At 30.2% G+C, this 8,277-nt stretch overlaps 1 long non-coding RNA gene across 1 annotated transcript; it reads right to left on the bottom strand.

Moving 5' to 3' along the window:
* Positions 1-369: 369 nt before the first annotated feature.
* LOC122268859 (uncharacterized) lies at positions 370-6,184 on the bottom strand. Its single transcript, XR_006224727.2, has 2 exons — positions 6,064-6,184; positions 370-566 (listed from the first exon to the last, which is right to left on the bottom strand). It is a non-coding gene; the product is annotated as an uncharacterized lncRNA (long non-coding RNA).
* Between the last annotated feature and the right edge of the window lie 2,093 nt (positions 6,185-8,277).

Raw genomic sequence — 8,277 nt, 5'->3', positions numbered from 1 at the left:
GAGCGCAAAGCGCTGCCATGCCACAGGTCCTGGGTTCAATCCTCGGACCGGACGAGGTTGATTCAGCCTTTCATCCCTTCAGTGGGTCGATAAATGAGTACCAAGCATGCTTGGAAACTAAACACTGGGGGTTCCGCGTTAGGCTGACCACCTTACCGGAACATCTCCTCCTGCACCCCAGAACCCAAGGTCAAGAAAACTGAGATGGGCACAGTAGGCCTTGGCCCTCTATGGGCTGTCACGGAATTACAGAATGCGTGCATCTAATTCATCAGTTAATATGATAGCATTGATAGTGAATGTAAAGTTGCGAGCAGGATGTGTCCAGAATGGAGCAATGTGAAATAATACGCATTTTAGTGGCACAAAGCATTTTAATAGTTGCTTTATTAAGGCAAAATGCTGCACAGATTCCACGAATCATAAACCTTAGATTACAACCGAATTTATGAATAAACTGCATTCTTTCAACAGCTGCAATTGCTTCAGAGTTCCCGGATATTTCTTTCCTTGACTTTTAGTAGATCTGGTATTGATCTACGCCATTCTCGGAAATTTTTACACATCTGAAAGGTATATAATGACATAATTAAAGCTTAATAATTTAAAAATTATTTTCACTTGTTATTATTGTAAGCAAAAAACGCTTTTAAAAGCTCATCACATAAAAATAAGAAATTAATTCTTCGATATTCAGTACCATGTAGCATGATTCCATTGCTCGAGACCAACTAACAATACTCAAAATTTACTGCAATCAATTACTTAATAAAAGCCTTCACTTATATAATCCATTAAAACAGGTCCCGCAGTAGACAAGGCTCGGTAGACTCGTTGAGACACGGTTCCCAGTAGAACACCGAAGTAAAAAATTACTGTCAAAAGTCGAAGTCGAAAATTACCGCGGCCATTTAGCGAGTGGGTAGCCACTTTTCTCAGCCTGTGTAGGGACCTATGGTGTGCGGTATTGGCCCGCGTTAAACTATTCTATCGTAAAATGTACGACTTCACTCACAGTTCTTTGAGCTACCACTAACTAAAGCTGCACCAATATCAATAGTACCTATTACCAAATTTAATTAAGTATCATTGGTGTTACTAACAGTATAAACTTTCACGGTCTCTCGTAACGAATAAGTAACTTAACTTAATTTTGTTTTTATGTACAGTGCACAAAATAAGAAACGGACCATCTCGAAAAATTTATGATCTAATGATCGGATCTTCGCATTCTAAGACTCAATCTTAATGGTTCGAGCTGGTGACTTCAAATTTGATAATTAATTAGTGCAGACAATACTTTAAGCTGCGAAATCAGACACAAAAACGTACTTTATCTGAATAAGCATACCCTTCTGGATACTCAGATTCGGATATTTGACCCTCAAAATATAGGGTGCAGCCGCAATCTAGGAAATGTGGTCCCTTTAATTTGGTCAGAAGAGAGGTTCAAAGTTTGGACCCTTAATGTTAATGTTATATTTTGCACATTTCTTCATATCTCGAGAACATTTTAACTGAATCGAAAACTTTCAACATGCAATTATCATGCCATTGTCACTGTAAGCTGTACGCATGCAATTATCACTGTTGTGTTTTGAATATATAAAATAAAGAAAAAAACACAATCGTCTACATCTGAATATATAAAAATGAGTCTTGATAAACCATTGGGAAAAAATTTATAATTCAAACGTCTCTCTTAATAAAAATTCTTGAGCGAATTTCAGAATCTGGGCAGAAAAATGTTTCTTGTTCCCACTATTCACAAATTCAAGAAAGATAAAACAATGGATTTTCAGTTATAAAAGAGATATACTGAAAACAAACAAGCTTTTCATTTTTTATTACCACTTTTAAAATTAAATTTACTAAACGAGACAAAAAAAATTAAAAATTGAACAAATAACGTTTAATAAAATATTGATTGCTCTTTAGAAATCCTCAAATTGCTTAATTATTAGGAAAATTTTCTTTATTTCTACCTTTATTGCTTATAGTGTGAGTAGTAAATAAATCCAAAGATAAAATATTTTAAAATCATCATTTCAATTTATACAGGATGCTGACTTATAATCCCTTTCAATACATTGTTTTAATCCTTGTCAGAAATAAAGTCAGAAAGTATACTATTTAGAATGATATGCATCAAATTTTAATAATATTTTTTGACAAATTATAATGACTCATTCTCTTATTAATATCATTCAAAGATATAATTTTATTATTTTATTAATACTTTTTCATTCATTTATAATAATAATTTTGTATATGATATAATACACATACTATTATTTTAATGTATATTAAACACATTATATATTAAATACGGATTATACTATACAAGTGTAGAATAATATATTTTATATATTATATACGGAATTATTACATTATAATAATTCTGTATAGCAAATTGTTTTAATTTTAAATATTTATTTTACGTCTTCCTCTGCAGTTAAACAAGAGGAAACTTTTATTGAAATCATTTATAATCTTCACATATTTTTTAAATTAGCTTTTGTTCTCATTTTAATTAACAAAATATTTTCCTAGATCAAATGGCAAATGAATGAAATTGAAACCATTAGAATATTCAATTCTTTAAAGAAAGAGTAAAAATGTTTAATTTTAATTGTCCTAGAACAGCAGAAATTTAAGAAGAATATAATGAATCGAAAACAAGACTCAATCATTGGAAATAAGAGCAGTTTTTAAACGATAAAGTAAAATCAAACATTTCTTCTTCAGAGATTTTAAAAGTGTCGAAAAATATAATAACTTTGCGCTTAATTATTGTCATTTATTCAAATGAGCAAAAATAATTCAAACATTTACAGACTCGGTGATTACTTTGGAAATGATAGCCATTTAAAAGGAATGAAAAATATTTTAAAATAGAATATCATTTTAATTATAACAATTGAGAAATAATGAAAAGATAACATAATTATGAAAGTAAAAAGGAAATTTAAAATTGCTGAAATTATTTTCTAATGAAGTTTATCACATATTTCTGAAGTAGCAAAATATCTGACGTCAGTTAAAATTAAAGAAACCATTCTTAAAATAATTATCTAAAACTCATGCAAGTTGGAGAGATCTAACTTACTTTTATTAGCGAATATATTATTGAAAAAAACTTTTTTAACACTAAATACTTTATCCTTAACGCCATTTTTCATTTTCGCTTTCTATAGTCTCTTTAAAATTTATTTGATTAGTTTCAAACATTTTGAAAACTCTCATCTAAAATATAATTTGTAGTATTTTAATGATAAAATGTGAGTTTTAGATTTCATTCAATTTACAGCTACTTTTTAAAAAGCAAAATTTTAAAACACACGTAAATTTTATCAATAATAATTAAATACAACAATTAATTAAATGGACCCTGATAAAAGTGTTGAAGTTAATATTAAAAAACAGAGATACGTTATATTATACCAAGCAAACTTATAGTTTATGGAACATATTTTTATTAATCATTTAGAGAAAAGATTTAATTATGTATAATATTGTGAAAACAGCAACACATGTTTTTGTTTATTATATGTATCATTTTATAGAAATGTTTTTAATGCATTTCTGTTTTATTCAGAATAAAGAAGCATATTTTATGCCACAAAAGTTTGCTTATTCTAATCTGCGAAAACTATTGTGTAATATCTCTGCGAATTTGATGTTCAACAACCCTAAAAGTTGTGAGAACTAATACTTTTTTTCCAATTCTTTGCCAAATTCGGCTTTTGCATTCAATATAACTGGCATATAGATCTCTAAGCACTGAAATGCGAAATTTCACATCCGAAAACCCCAATGTTGGTGTGTTTTGATTTCGTCTGTAATTCTTTACCATCCATAACGATTTGGTGAGCATTTTCAGTTGTCTTTAATGTTGTTTTTCCTCTCCGGAAACTAAAGTTCACTGATAAAAGGACGTATATATGTTTGAAGTTGGGTAATAAGAATGTTTATATTTGAATTTTCAAGCCTCTGTAAACTGTATTAAATAATTTTATAAAGTATAATTTCTATCCAGCCCTACTCTGTTAAGCCTAGTTCAAATCCATCTTCATATTCTTTTTGCCACGCGTATGCTTGATTTTTAAACTAATTTTATTTTAAAAATTAATGTATGTATGCAACCTAAATTACCGATTCTTACTCTATAATGTTTCGTAAAAAAACTTTACTGATTCTTAAATGTATTATATCTAATTATTATATCTATGTATTATATCCTACTCTGTTAAGCCTAGTTCAAATTCATTTTGATATTCTTTCTGCTACGCGTATGCCTGATTTTTAAACTAATTTTATTTTAAAAATTAGTATATGTATGCAACCTAAATTACTGATTCTTACTTTATAATGTGTCGTAAAAGAAACTTTACTGATTCTAAAATGTATTATATCTAATTATTATATCTATGTATTATATCCTACTCTGTTAAGCCTAGTTCAAATTCATCTTGATATTCCTCCTGCTACGTGTATACTTGATTTTTAAACTAATTTTATTTTAAAAATTAGTGTATGTATGCAAGCTAAATTACTGATTCTTACTTTAAAATGTTTCGTAAAAGAAATTTTACTGATTCCTAAATGCATTATATCTAACTGCTATTATAAATTTTACTAAATAACAAATATGGTGATTGGGGGTGATTACTTTGCACCAAGTAATGTAAAAGAAAATTCAAGGTATTTCACAGCACAAGGATCTTTACTTGGGTTGTGGTGAAATGGAGCACCACTTTACTGTAAAGTAGTTACCCACATTTTTAGTATAAGATACAGGTATATTCTTTACAGTGTGGTACAATTGCCTTGCGTGCTTTTAATAAGCCTAAAGGGTTTGCCGAAAGAAAACTGAAAATAATATAAATAACATGTCTTTTTTCGTTCTTAATAATTTGACACTAAGATACTCAAAAATCTCATTATGATGAAAATAGGAATCATACTCTCAAAAATAGCGAATCATGCTCACTGAAAGCAGAAAATGATGTATGCCTGTTTTCAAAATTGTATTGTTTTTGAAACATTTTTAGTATTGTTTCACAAAAGTGTTTACTCTTGCATAAAAAGTCTGTACTTAAATTAAACTGCTGTAAAAAATTCGGAATCTGAAGTTAATATTTAAATAAGTCATGTAAAGTCAAAAAGTTATGCATTAATACCTACTCGAGGACATCAAAATCACCTAGATACATTAATCCAACCACCTACATCCATTGATTCAACCCTATACTATTAAATATTACTTATTTAACGCTGAAAACTTAAAATAAACTAATATGCAATTAACTTACCAATAAAACATACGATCAAAGCAAGTCTTCCTGAACTTTATTGAATTAAATCTTTCTCAGAAATTAATATAGTCCACTCGCTAATAAATTGCTGTTGGCGGACTACTATTACTGTAAGAAAACACTGGATGGGGTGTCAGAGTTACAGTTAATCCATCAATATAGTGATGAATGGATATTTTAGTTGTCTGTTAGAGTAATTGCGCCATAGATCACTTGACCAATGTGATGTCGGTTACAAATAGTAGATAGAATGTTGAGCGACGACAGTGGAAATCACTGCAACTTAATGAACTTCTCATTCAATAGGTTATTCGATTCTTTTAAAGAAATAAAACAAATGGAGGATAGTTCTGAGATAAATTTTAGCTTTCTAGATGATGATTAATTTTGAAGAATGCTTATAAAATAACTGTTACACACTTATAATAATACTTTAATTATTCTTAATATTTTTAATTAATTAATTAATTTTAGTTTGATTTTCGGTGATTAAGAAGTTCGTATAATTTTCATTACCCTTTCTTGCCACCTAGTAATCATAATGCTTTTAATTCTTTTTCTCCTTGAACACTTAAGTTTTCCTGCATTCAGTACTTTTTTGTAGCATTTTTTTTGTAAATTTTAGGTAAATAAAAAGTGTACGTAATTATATAAAATACTAACAAAAGAACAGTAAAAATATCAAGTCGCTATGGTACAAAGGTTATATGTTACTCTCTTTTTGTGAAAATCCCTGGTTCCGTACCTGGTGATGGCTTGAAACCTAGCTTCAGATCGATGAACACAGGCTTTTCTGAGCAATAATGTGCAATGCTAACAAATTTACATCATCATTTGGTTTGAATACTAAAAATAAAAACATTGAGATAATTCATAACACTAATAACAAAAAAATTATCTTAAATAAATAACTAAGAATCCAAAGAAATTTTCTCTTAGACAGTGACATTCCTTACAAATTGGGTTTGTAAAATAATGTAAAATAGGGTCAAGGCGCCGTCCATGGTAGCTATTGTTTCTGTAAACGTATTTGAGATCATTTACAGGCTTGAAAAGAAGATGAAAAAGAGAACTAGTAGTAAAACCATTTTAATTACAGCTGATTTAAAGAAGTGTAAATTTACCAATTATTATTCTTAATCTTGAATTATTCACTTATTCACATTTTCTCTGATCTCTATTACGAAGCAGTCATATATGAATGTGTCGCACCTGTTAAAAAATCTTGGCAGCCATGGATATTTTACTTTTTTTGGAGAAAAATTTTTTTTAATTAAAAGATTTTTTTACCAGTTTTTGATTTTTGCTGTCTTGGTGAACATAAACTTTCAGTTTTGAGCATAAGTCCAAATATTTAAAACGAGATCATCTGGTCGGGTCTATTTTTTATGTTCAAAAAAGGTTTATTTTGCAAAATGATCTCGTCAGGATGGATGATTTTCAATGGGCTGCTCATCAAGATGAGCTTAATGAAATTCCTAACGCTCGACAAGACGAGGGTGAAAATTAGTGTCATTCCATTTAATATAATATTATTCCAAGAACTAAATTTTGAAGTGAAGGATTATTCAAAAATAATTATGTTGGAAAGTTATCTCGTGTTTATTATCGTACCACCAGTTCTCTGAGCCAAATGGAGGAATTAAACTAAACGAAGAGCTTAAAGACTAATTTAATGTACAGACAGTATTGGAAGAACCAGAATTGAATCTCTTAAAGTAGAAAGACAGCGGTCTTTACTACCTTTGAAAAATTTTAACATAAGAAAATGGTTTAATCTTTTCAAAAATTTCTAAAATAATATAATATAATTTCTAATATAATAAAATAATATAATTTCTGTGCAAAAATTTCTAAAATAATTAATCATATGATGTAATGGCAAGTCTATAAACACAGTTTTTCTTCTTCAGATTTAAAAATGTAATCAAAAGTAGGAAATGGTTTTCTTTTCAGCTTTTTTGAGAAGGAATAATTAGAACTGGAGCCCTTTTAGCAAACAGTGATTCAAGTGTTTCTCCCTGCCCCTCCTTACCACAATTCCAAAGTTGGAGAAGTTGGTTGCAGAAACAGCCATCGAGTATACAGTTGTGTGTGCACCCCATCAAAACGAACAACATGTGTATGCGGTATCATGAGACCGACTTATCTCCATCGGCAAGCTCTATCTATATTACAACCAAAATTCTAATTTCTGACAAATTTTCCAGAATACTGATATTTATATTATTTAAATCGGAGCTACAAGCAGTTTGTTGGGTAAGGATAGATGAGGGTATCTAGCTGCAATTATTTATACGTGATAAGTCGCTTGATTAGCATCACTGCTTAAATAATTAAGAACTTGCAGTTGTACCTGATTTGTGCTAAATTTCAAATTCTTGGGGAAGCATTACTGTTCTCTTAAGGGTATTTATCTTGCACTTTGCGCATTAAAAGTCGTTTTTAACGCAAGCGTATTTTTTAACACAAAAATTACCATTTCAACCTAACTAAATTTAGTGGTAACTTTAGAGTTGTTGTTGTTTCTAATGCCATCTGCCAATATCAGCAAGCCTGCTTGGTGAAACCGAGTGAATTTAAGAGAAATGGTGCGCTTTTTGTTTTGCAGACGCGCCATCTATGGACACGAATACGACTTCATCCACACTCACAAGTCACAGTTCATTTCAAAGGGTGGACCTATTCATTCACCCACAGATCGTAATTTTGACCTGAACCAGAGAGTGATCAATTCAGCACCCCAGAGGTATTTATTTGATATGGGAACTTGGAGGGCTTTGTGATCCGACAAATTTGACGTGCACCAGTCACCATTTACTGCACGAGGAGTTTTCAGCTTGCGGGGATCAAACTCACGACCTCTTGGACATGGGCCCAATGCCCTACCAATTAGTCTAACCCGGCCGGTTTGAGGATTCAAAATTTTGAGGCAATACTTCTGATAGATGATATTATT

The sequence above is a fragment of the Parasteatoda tepidariorum genome, chromosome 1 (genome assembly GCF_043381705.1).
Source record: "Parasteatoda tepidariorum isolate YZ-2023 chromosome 1, CAS_Ptep_4.0, whole genome shotgun sequence".
Taxonomy (NCBI): Eukaryota; Metazoa; Arthropoda; class Arachnida; order Araneae; family Theridiidae; genus Parasteatoda; species Parasteatoda tepidariorum.
This window is presented reverse-complemented; position numbering and strand designations above follow the sequence as displayed.